Source organism: Macaca nemestrina, chromosome 18 (genome assembly GCF_043159975.1).
Source record: "Macaca nemestrina isolate mMacNem1 chromosome 18, mMacNem.hap1, whole genome shotgun sequence".
Taxonomy (NCBI): domain Eukaryota; kingdom Metazoa; phylum Chordata; class Mammalia; order Primates; family Cercopithecidae; genus Macaca; species Macaca nemestrina.
Window position 1 is genome coordinate 9,942,879 of NC_092142.1, and position 12,297 is coordinate 9,955,175.

The 12,297-nt window shown below is 42.6% G+C and overlaps 1 long non-coding RNA gene across 1 annotated transcript in view; it reads left to right on the plus strand.

The window, feature by feature from the left end:
- The window catches only part of LOC105467789 (uncharacterized), a 29,755-nt gene extending 17,998 nt beyond the window's left edge, over positions 1-11,757 (plus strand). Inside the window, exons 3-4 of the long non-coding RNA XR_011616303.1 lie at positions 10,556-10,624; positions 11,329-11,757. This is a non-coding gene — a long non-coding RNA (uncharacterized lncRNA). The remainder of the gene's footprint in view (positions 1-10,555; positions 10,625-11,328) is intronic.
- The last annotated feature ends 540 nt before the right edge of the window (positions 11,758-12,297 follow it).

The window sequence follows — 12,297 nt, forward strand, 5'->3', positions numbered from 1 at the left end:
CATTTGGCATGCATGTTTTGATGCTGTTGTTTTGAGGATAAGAAAAAGTTGATAGTGGAAATATATTATTGATTCCTGCCTGTTCTTCAGGCTCATGCACTATTGATTAAAGCCCTTCACAGCCTCAGCCTTTGCTCCTGCATCCCAAGACAGCAAATTTGTAGAGCTCCCAAGAACTAGAACTCTGGCATGGAGATTTTGATATTTGGTGAGCCAGGAAGACTGGAGAAGATTAGAAAGTTCTTATCAGTAAATATGAGAGGCCTCAGTTGGGAGATGGAAGGAGGGCAGATCGAGCGATGGTAAGGTCTTGGCTGCTAATGCAGTACACTTCAATTCAAAGATTGCTTTTTTTTTTTTTTTTCCCCCCTGCGTGCATTTCTGTATGTGGGTCTGGAGTGGTGGTGTGCATGCACACCTCAGCCCTCTCTGTTGCAAGTGGCAGAAACTCCACTCCAGCTGGCATAGGCAAAGCAATGGGGGCTTTCTTAGCTGAAGTGACTAGGGATAGGAGGAGTAGAGAAATTGACTTTAGGGACAACTGAATCTGGAAGTTTAAAGACACTTATCACTCTTCATTTTCTCCTTTCTTCTGTATTTTGATTTCACTTTCCATTTGAAATACATTTTCCAAAAACAGATAGACTTCTCCTAGTGGTCATTCTTTCACAAGACTTTTAGATTCAATCACTTCCTCTTCTTTCTTATAATTGTATCCCTCACTGAAATCCCCAGTACCTCATGACTTATTTATTACATGAACTTTTAAATTGGTGGCTTTGAGCCCAATTTCTTCCTCTTGCAAGATAACGTAGAAAGAACAATGCCAGGCTCAAGTTCTGGCATTGCTCACTAGTAGCTCTGAACTACTAAGAACCATTTAACCTCAGTGAGTTTTAGTTCTCCTCTCTGTCCACTTTTTATGGTTCAGATGAGGATCAAATGGGAGCACATGTGTTGTAGACAGTATGTGGTGATGAAAACAAGGTGACTTCCTCTCCCCTGCCAACAACTAGCCTGGATATTAGAAAAGAGTCAGTGAACCATGAAATTAATACACAATGGATCAGGGTTAAGATAGACAGAAAAATGAGCTCAAGTTCCTAGGCTGAGAAAGACTTAGCTGTAGTTGTTCATAGCTAAAGACAATGTGGTCTATAAAAAGAAGCACTGGTCAGGAAGAAACATGTGAAATAAAGAGTGTCGGAGAGGTTATAAATTGTAGCAATGCTAATTCAGGGTAGAGAGTGTCTTTGTCAATGGACTTTGAGTATTAGGGCCCTGTGGGAAGGCTCTTATGGTATGCAAAAGGATGCAGTCAATCAGAGCCTGATCCCATTACACATGGGGAATAATCCAATGGACCCATCCATGCTTGTTAATACTCAGTCCTGGTGAGGCTGGGATGCAAGGAGTCTCACTCTCGTGGGTAGCTGGTATGCAAGCACTGGTATATCTTTTCTGGAGGGACAATTTGCAGTGGGTATCAAGAGACTTGAAATGTTCATGCTTATGTCTCAATGATGCCACTGCTGGGAATATAGTCACAAATGGGCGATAAAGTTTTATGCAAGGAATATTAATCACAGGGTTGTGTATAATAGCAAAAGGTTGACCATAGGGGAATGAGTAAATTCATTATGGGGCCGTCATAACAACAAATAATATTAATTTGGAGGACACAAAATGGCATGAGGAAATACTCATAAGTTACATCATCTAAAGATACCTTGCATAATTTTTGTCTAAAAACCGAAGTAGCCATAACGTCAAGTGAGTAGGAGTAAGATATAGTACTTTGATATAATGTGATCCAGGATTTAATGGGTCATTTTCACTGTGGGTATTTAAATTGCTTGGTTCTGAAGGTGACCCTCACCCAGGGCCAGTGCAGTGTGTTTGTGGACGTGTGTATGTGTGAAAATGGAAGGAAACAATGACTTATAAAAGTGAGCCAGATGTTTCCCATTTTCTAGCCATATGATCTCAGGCAAATTCTCTAACAATACTGAGTCTCTGCTTTTTGTGTTTTAAATCTAAAATAGGGCTAGTAATACCTTCTCTTCAAAGTGTCTAAGAATGAAATGAAACTGTATATTTTTGAGTAACATCATCCTTACAGATGTGGGTTCTGGAGTCAGACTACTTGGGTTGAAATTCTAGCCCCACCACTTATTAGCTGTGGAGTCTTAGAGAGGTGGCATCACTTCTCTGTGGTGGATTGCTGCAGTAATGGCCTCAGTACATCCAGACTTCTCTCTGCCCACACTCCCGGAAAGTCCTTTTCTGCAGTGTCTATGGAATGAGTCATGTGACTTGCTTTGCCAATGGGACAATGGCAAATGTGATGCAGTGGAGACCGGAGAGGTGCTGTGCACTTGTCCCCTTGCTGCTTTGGGACAGTACTGTCATGTGAACAAGCTCAGGTGGGCTGACTGGGGGTGGAGAGAGACAGGTGTCTTGTCCTTGAGCCAACAGCCTTCCATCCCCCACACAGGTGAGTGCGGCCATTCCAGACCCTCCAACCATCAGCCTATCCGCAAGCTGAACACAGTAGCATGAGACAGCCTGACTGAGATCAGCTGAGCTGCCCCCAGATCAGAAAAACCCTCAATGGATTCACAGAATCATGAGTTCAAAAAATGCTTGATTCTTTAAAATTTCTTTTTAATTGACAAAAAGTAATTGTACATATTTATGGGGCATAATGTGGTATTTTGATATGTGTATACATTATGGAATACTTAAGCTAATTAATGTATCCACCACCTCACACTTGTCCTTTTTTTTTTTTTTTTGTGGTGAGAACATTTTAAATCTACTCTTTTCACAATGTTGAAATATACAATACATTATTATTAACTATAGTCACCATGTTGTGCAATGGATCTTTAAAATGTACTCCTCCTGTCTAACTGAAATTTGTACCCTTAGAGAGAGGAGCAGTGATTGCCAGAGGCTAGGAGGCTGGGGTGGAAAATGGGGAAATGCTTGATTTGTTTTGAGCCACTACAGTTTGGGGACGTTTGTAATTGGGAATAGGTAACTGATACACTGTCTATGCCCCATTTTTTTCTCATATAAAAAAATGGCCCCTAATCTATAAAATCACTGTGAGAATTAAATGAGTTAGTATGTGCACAGCACCTAGAAGAGGACTGACACATGGTGCATAAAATATTCTACCAGCCAGGCGTGGTGGCTCATACCTGTAATCCCAGCACTTTGGGAGGCCGAGGCAGGTGGATCACGAGGTCAGGAGATCAAGACCACCCTGGCTAACACGGTGAAACCCTGTCTCTACTAAAAATACAAAAAATTAGCTGGGCGTGGTGGCAGGCACCTGTAGTCCCAGCTACTCGGGAGGCTGAGGCAGGAGAATGGCGTGAACCTGGGAGGCGGAGGTTGCAGTGAGCCGAGATTGTGCCATTGCACTCCAGCCTGGACGACAGAGCAAGACTCCATCTCAAAAAAAAAAAAAATTCTATGATGGCATGAAGGGTGTAGTGTTTGGAGTGTTTAGTAGGCACTCAATGAGTATTAATTAGTTTCCTCTTCTCTTAGAATGTGCTCGCTGATGAATTGAATGGAAGTTCCAGTTAACGAGAAGGTGAAGGTTGCAGTGATCTGAGATTGCTCCATTGTACTAATATTAGCCTAAGCAACGAAAGTGAAATTCTGTCTCAAAAAAAAAAAAAAAAAAAAGTTCAAGTTAAATCCCAAGCTGATTTTCTTGGACTCTTTTTACTCTGCTAAAAGAAATCCATGGGATTTCCACCAACTATGTTTAACTCAGTCTGAAAGTGTCCCTCGTCTTCTAGTAAGACCCTTGAATCAAGCTGTGGAAAAGACTCTGGTGTGATCAGTGCCCACCCATCTCTTTCTGATCCCACCCTCAGAGACAGCTGAGTGATCTGTGTAACAATCACTTTGAACATCTGGGTAGGAGGACTCTGAGATGCACGAGGGCACGTGTTTGTCTTTTTCTAAAAGCTAGGTTGTTCTGGGAGGGCACTGACAATGAGCAAGAAAGATTTTTTTCAACAACAGAAGATAAGGCAAGATACCTGTCTCAAGTTTAGGGTAGCTGATAGGCAAGATGCACAGTTCTCTTTGTCTGAGCATGTCTTGGTGTAGGCAGAGGGAAAAATGACCACTGAGAAGTCCTGACAGATGCAAAACTACTTGGCCAGCACACAAGGGAAAATTTACAACATCTTCTGTTTATTTGGTAGCTGTAAAATCCCCATTTCTGTGATTTAGAGTCATTGTTTTGCCAAGAGGTTCTTTTCTCCAGTGAGGTGTGATTAAGTCTCCCAAGGAAAAAAAATTGTTCATAAACTTGGCCCACAAAGCGCGGTGTGAGGAAGAGGACAAAAGCCACTGTCCTCCCTCATGAAAGATGGTCTCTGGTCAAATTCAGCTGGACAGCTGGGAGGGTAAAGAGCCTGGAGGTGAAGAGCATTTTCTTTGAAGTCTGCCAAATCTATATTGGAGGGCTGGCTCTGCCCTTCACTAGCTTTGTGACCTTGGGCGAGTTATTTAACAATTCTAAGCCTTAGTCTCCACCTTTGTAGACTGGGGAAGGCAGTCATTTCAATCAACCTGGATTTTGGGAAGATGAAATAAGATTAAAAAAACCCGAAAAGTGTTTAGCATAGCTCCTAACAAAGAGTTAGTGCTCAGTAAATGACATCTAATGCTATTGCTATTATATCAAACAACTATTGCTTGTCCATGGTATACCAGCCCTGTGCTAGACACTGAGGGATGAAAAACAGAAATAAGGGGCAACATTTGTCTTATGAGGTTGGCAAACTTTCTATAAAGGGTCAGAGAGCAAATATTGTAGGCTTTGTGTACCCAAAGGTTTCTGTTACGACTACTTCAATCTGCCGTTGCAGGAGAAAAGCAGCCTTAAACAACAAAGAAATGAGCATGGCTGTATTTCAGTAAAACTTGATTTACAAAAACAGGTGGTAGGCTAGATTTGTCCTATTGGCTGTAGTTTGTGCCAACCCCTGTCCTAGAGAATTGCACAGTTGGGAGTGTGTCTAGCTATACCTCACGGAAAATCTTACTACATGAAGCCTTGATAGGCAGATACTGGTGTTGGTTCAGTGGACCAAAGATGCCGACCAGCTTTTTCTGGTTCTCTATGTTATTTATTTCATGCTTGTCAACCTAATCATGTCCATGTTAAAGACAGGAAGAAGGAGAGAAGGGGTAGGGCCAATGGAGGAATACTGTTTTGTTAAGAGAGAAAAGACTTTCCTGAGACCTCCTTGCAGATTTCTGCTTATGCCTCAGTAGCTAAGCTGTGTTATATGGTCACTCCTAGCTGCAATGGAAGCTGCGGGGGAGGACATTTGTCATCTGTGTCGTTTATAGTGTAAGTGAGCAGAAAAGAAGGGGACGAGAATGAGCACTAGGTCAGAAAACCATAGCATCTGTCACACCACTAAATAATGTTACACCATTGAAAGAGACACACATGGAGAATTACAATACAGAGTACTAAATAATTTCATAAACACACACAAATGTAATAGGGACTGAAAAGGGGAAATTTAATTCCCTGTTAGAGTTCAGAATATCATTACAATGCATTCATTATTAAGGCTATTTGAGCACGGAAATGCAGATGTCTAAATACAGACTAATGCACTTGACAAGCGAAATGAATCATAGAAAGATTTGAGAATTATCATGGTGGATCAGTTCCTGCTCAAAAATATCCACTCCCTGCCTCCCACTTTCATGCTTACTGGACCAATGGGACCAATGCTGACTTTGGGCATGTGTCTTGCTGACATCATGATAGGCTATGTGCACCTTTCTGCTTGTTGACTTTGGGCTCAGCATGTGACTTGGCCAATGAGATTGTAGCAGGAATGATGCAAGCAGAGAAACTTGAAATGCATTTGGAAGAGGAGCTTCCTTTCAGTCGCTGCTGGACCCTTCCACTTGGGCTCCAGAATGGACACACCTGGAGCAGATCTGGGCCAAACCTACAGTAAGCAGCCAAGCCCAGCTGGTCCCAGGCTGGAATACAAGCTGCTCAGCTGAGCTTAGCAAACTTCCATCCAACCTAACAGAAACCTGAGTGAGAATAAATGATTGTTATTTTAAATTACTGAGTTCAGGATAGCTTGTTACACAGCAATAACTAACTGATACAAATGTATACTGTAAAAGTGCATATGTTCAAAATCCACAAATTCAGAGCCTATGTTGACAGGATAGGTTATTCATTTTTAAATAAAATATGATAAATTTCAACACAATGTAGTATGTTTAAAGATATAAGTGAAGACAAAATATGCAGCTAGGATAAGGCAGAGGATTATCGATTCTATGAAGGAAGCAAGGAAGAACTAGCAGAGAGATAGATAAGGCTTCTTGGAGGAGAGGAGCAACTGAATTACCATTTTAAAGTTCAGTAGAAGATCACCGACAGAGAGAAATGAGGAGAGAGTGGGAACAGAAGGATTAATGCTATGTACAGTTTCAAGGTGAAAAGGGGCACACTAAATGTGGGGAATCATTAGCAATTCAGTATTACCAGAAGGTTAGTGGTGACAGACAATGTGTCTAAAATCTCTTGAGAGGGTCTACTATGCAAGGCCAAGGCACTTTTCTTTTGCTTAACCGTAAGGACAATGGAGAGCAATGGAGATCACTGGCATATTTTAATATATTCAAATTAGTAATAATTCTATTAGTAACAGAAGCATTTGTTGAGTGCTTACTAGGTGCTAGGCACTGGGTTGTGTACATATATCCTTCACAACACTGAAAGACAGGTGTTATTATTATTCCCATTTAACAGATGAGGAAACTGAGGCCTAGAGAGGTTAAACAGCTTGTCCAAAGTCACAGAGTAAATGCCAGAGTGGGGATTTGACCAAAACTGCTCAACTCTGGATTCTTCCTCCCCAAGCACTGCTGTCCCTGATTCTCTATATAGCAGATTGAGGAGGTGGCCAAGTCACTCAAGAAATTATTCAGCGGCCGGGCGCGGTGGCTCACGCCTGTAATCCCAGCACTTTGGGAGGCCGAGGCGGGCGGATCACGAGATCAGGAGATCGAGACCATCCTGGCTAACACGGTGAAACCCCGTCTCTATTAAAAATACAAAAAAAAGTTAGCCGGGCGTGGTGGTGGGCGCCTGTAGTCCCAGCTGCTCGGGAGGCTGAGGCAGGAGAATGGCGTGAACCCGGGAGGCGGAGCTTGCAGTGAGCTGAGATCCGGCCACTGCACTCCAGCCTGGGGGACAAAGCAAGACTCCGTCTCAAAAAAAAAAAAAAAAAAAAAAAAAAGAAATTATTCAGCACACATATTGGAACATGTATTCCTAATGTTACAATTTCAACATGCTTTATAGATTCTTGTTACCTGGAAGTCACTGTGCTAGTCAATGAAGACTTCAAGTATGAAGAGGACTTGATCTTTGCCCTTAAGAAATTTGAGCAACAGAAAATCAATGCTTAGTGCCAACAGCTTTTCATCTGTTCATTAAAGTAGGTTCTACGTGGCAGTGGCTCCTGAGCTTGGCCTTGGATCAAAGTTTCTAAGTAAGGGAGTGAAAAAAAAATTTTTTTAATACAAAGCTTCCAGGTAGCACCCCAGATCAACTGGAAAAAGATCTCTAGGGTGGGGATCTTGGAAACCCCTCTCCCTTCCTCTCTCCTGTTCTTTCTCTCTCTTTCTGTGCACTTCCCAGGTGATTCCACAGTCTCTGTGAAGGTGATATTATCCCTATTGGTCCTTCTCAGACTCTCTAAGATATGGAGAGCTTTGGGCCAATGTCCTACTGTCACGGGTCATGCACAGCCAGTTGGCCACATCGTTTAGGGTGAGCGATGCCTAGAAGCTAATTATAATTCCAAAAGGTCTCCACTGAATTCTAAGAACTGCCCATCTGTACTCTCTTTCCTGGACTTTATTTCTTTGAAGACATCCACTTGCCTTAAGCCACTGTAAAATTTACATTGTAACCTTCAGTGTAATACTCTTCCCAGACTCATTTGTGGCATCTTCAGCCATTTCGAGTCAAAAGTGTTCACCAGAGAAGCGATAATGGCAGAAGTTACATTTATAGTGAAATGAACAAACAGACTGAGCTGTACTCAAATTGAGGTTTGCCAAAGCTTGTTGGCCAAAGGAGAACCAGCTCTCTCTGGAAGGGAGTGAGAGATAGTCACTCTGCCATTCTCTGGTTGAACATAGAGAGAAGAAAAAAATCACATGTGCACACTTTCTGTTCAGGACCATAGTGGGTGTGAAAATATATTCTTTTTTTAATACTGAAATATTTCTGGCATAAGAAGTTTTGTAATCAATCAGTATTGTCTAAGATAGTTCTAAATGAGGCAAGTCAGTCCATAAAAATAAATTGCATTTTCTTAAAAATGATCTTAGCTCCCCTGTCAGTTTAGATAAAACTCTGCTCAAAAAGTTGAAGTTGAGAAAATTTTCGTATTATTTTACCAGCTTTGTGATTGTAGATACTGTAGTGGGCTTCTGGGGTTCCCCTGCTCCTCTTCCAAATATATCCATGACCTAATTCCTTGAACCTGGAACCCGTGAATAGGACTTTATTTGAAAAAAAGTGTCTTTGCAGATGTCATGCAATTCAGGATTGTGAGAGGGAGTTTATTCTGCTTCCTAGACCATTTTGTGATGCTATAGTAGAATACTTGAGACTGGGTAATTTACAAGGAATAGAGGTTTATTTCTTACAGTTCTTGGACTTCTCTAAGTCCAGGGTTGAGAGGCCCACATCTGCTGAGGTTATTTTTGCTGTGTTATCCCATGGTAAAAAGAAGGAGAGCAAGAGACTATGAGAGACAGAGAAAGAAGGAGAGAGAGAGAGAAAGAGAGAGAGAGAGAGTAAAGAGAACTGAACTCATCCTTTATTAGGAACCCACTTTCTTGATAATAACTAACTCACTCCTGTGATAATTGCATTAATTCATCCATGAGGACAGAGCCCTCATAAACTTATCGTCTCTTAAACGTCCTCTTTCTCCACACTGTGGCATTGGGGGTTGAGTTTCCAACACATGAACTTTGGGGGACATGTTCAAACCATAGTATCCTGAATTTTCTGGGTGTTTCCTAAATCTAATAATCGGTGTCCTTATAAGAGTGAGGCAGAGGGAGATTAGACAGACAGAAAGAGACCATGTGACCACGCAGGCAGAGACTGGAGTGATGCAGCCACAAGCCAAGGAACTCTGACGGCTTCCAGAAGCCAGAAAAGGTAAAGAATGGATTCTTCCCTAGAGCCCCTGGAGAAAGTGTGGTCTTGCTGGCACCTTAATTCTGGTTTCCAGAACTAGGAAATGTCCTGTTGTTTTAAGCCACCCAGGTTGTGGTAATGTGTTACTGTTGTCACAAAAAACAAATAGAGGAACTAAAGGTTTTCTCTCAAGTATAGACCAGAAAGGGCTAATTTTAGACAAATAAAGGATGTTTGGGAAAACTTGGCAGGGAGTGGGGACCCACCTGTGGGGGTGATCATTACTTATTGGCTAGGGTTCTGAGCCTCAATGGGTGGGGTGTGCCCCCACGTGGAGTGCAGGCTCAGTAGCTCTTCTGGGCTCCCCCTTTTTTATAGCCATCAATTTTGGAGCCTGGGGAGCATTTTTGCTGCTTTCTCAAATAGGAATGCAAGTAAGGCAATCTGATTTTGCCTTGATATTTACATCCACAGTTAGGCCTGATTTCCGCTGATGCAATGAAAAACCTCTGAAGGAACTCACATCTGTATCCATGGGAGAACAGTTTTAGCTCAGGTCCAAGTGTGTGGGCCTGTACTCAGTAAAGTTTAACACAACTTTGCTGAATGTCTATTCTATTCCAGTCCCTGTACTGAGCCCTGGGGCTACCAAGGTGAGTAAGACACTGTTTCCCAACCTCAAGAACTCACCATCCAGTGACTGAGATAATAATTCAGTGCAATACGTTTCATTTTAAGCAATTTTGTACATATATGGTATATAGGAAATTGCACTTGTGATTGTGCATGTGTGTCTGTGTGTGCAGATGTGTGTGTGTACTTCTTAATGTGGCAGTACATATCTGCTTGTAAGTGTATGAATGTGTGCCCACTTGGTGTGCAGATGTATGTTTGCTTTTGTCCACACAAGTGTGTCTATATCTATGTACAATTTGCATGTGCATTTTCAAGGATGAATGTTTTATTTATCTTTAAGGAAGGTTTTGCAGTCCACACAAAAGTGACTGCATTTCTTTTTTTTTTTTTTTTCCATAGCCAAATTTGGTCCTAACAAGGGCTTAGCACAGTAAGTTCTAACCAGTCCATTTTCAGTTAATATTTCATGCATAGGATGTTTCATGAAGTAACTGAATGGGCTAATGGGCCGTTCACTGGATAAGCCTCCCAGATACTCCCTTTTGTCCCATTCCCCAGAATTCCTTCACCTCCTAGTGTTGTCTGTAAGGGTGAAGACACTCCATTTTGCCCCATGCTCTTTGCTGTGCCCCAGATAGGCTCAAACATTTTTCCCTTTTGGGGATTTTGCAGGTAGGAATTGATGAGCATCTTACCACTGAATCCAGAAGTCATGTCCTTTAAGGAACCGACTCTGAGCCTGTGAGTTTTATTGTGGGTTGGGGGTGGAGTGGACCTTGAAGCATTCAAGGTCATCCAAGGTCATTCAATTAAGGCCCCTAAGGTCACTGGGGGGAAAAGCCTGGTGAGGGAAGAGAAAGTAGTAGGGGCAGCTGCACCTTGCTGAGAAATAACACCACACAGAAGTCTGTGTTCTAATCTCAGCTCTGCTTCGCATTACTGTGTGACCTGGAGCTGATCACAGCCCTCGGAGTCTTAAAGGGGTTGGACAAGGCCAACTAAACGTTAGAAACACCTGAAAGTGCTGGTTAAAAAGAAAAATGCAGGCCGGGCGCGGTGGCTCACGCCTGTAATCCCAGCACTTTGGGAGGCCGAGGCGGGCGGATCACAAGGTCAGGAGATCGAGACCACGGTGAAACCCCGTCTCTACTAAAAATACAAAAAATTAGCCGGGCGCGGTTGTGGGCGCCTGTAGTCCCAGCTACTCGGGAGGCTGAGGCAGGAGAATGGCGTGAACCCGGGAGGTGGAGCTTGCAGTGAGCCGAGATCGCGCCACTGCACTCCAGCCTGGGCGACAGAGCGAGACTCCGTCTCAAAAAAAAAAAAGAAAAATGCATGAGCTCCACTCCAGATTTACTATATCAGGATTTCCAGGGTCAGGGTCCAAGAATCTGCATGTTTCATATGCTTTCAACATGATTTTTTTCCCCTGCTCTGGACTTTAGAAACCAATGGGCAAGTCAGCTTATGAAGAACTTTTCAGATATTCAGACTATTATTCTGGGAGAGAAAATATTGGCAGAGAACAGATGGGATTTTCTCAAGGAAAAGAAAATCCTACATCTTGCAAGAAATAGAAAAAAATAAATAAACTGTTTGAAGAAGAAGCACACCAGGCTGGCAGGAGAGAGCCTGCGGCTGGGTGTCTGACCCGGAATGTTAAAGCCAGCCTGGCTGGACTCCAGGACGAAGGACACTCTGCCAGCCTCTCCACATCGATTCATCTCCCCAGTCCCAAGATCAGGGGAGCATTCTGTTCCTTGAAGCATTTTGTGACTATAAGTCAGAAGTGCTGCAGTTTTAATAAAGAGCTGTATTGTCCTGATCTTGTGCAATATACTGAACTATCATTATCCAACTGTTGGCTTGCAGACTGGTTTGTGTGGGTGAGCCCGTCCATCCACATCACTAAAAGATAGTAGTAGTAACAACAATGACATTTATTGAGCATTTATCATATGCCAGATGCTAGGTCTAGCCTTTTATAGGAATTAACCCTCTTAATCCTTGCAACAATTATTTGAGATAGATGTGACTGTTATCCCCATTTCAAGGATAAGAAAGCTAAGGCCCAGAGAGGTTAAGCAACCTGATCAAGGTGACACAGCATAGGGCCCCTGCTAGACGGTAAGAGCCTGTGTGCAAACTGAAACTGGTATTCCCTTTTGAATTAGAACAAGATGCCCTTTCTGGCAGGTACAGCTATACCAGTGTACAGCTTGGCAAGTGGTTTTCATAGTTACACAAGGAAGCAGCAGCCCCTTCCTCCAGACTGGCTTGCATAGCTTAGCAAACGCAAAGCAATCTGTATTTCAGCTCCAACTCATCTCCCTAAATCGTGGGAGGGAAATGTATGCAGTGCACAACCTGCAAAACCATACCAAGTAGCCCTACTATCACTACTAGGTGATGTG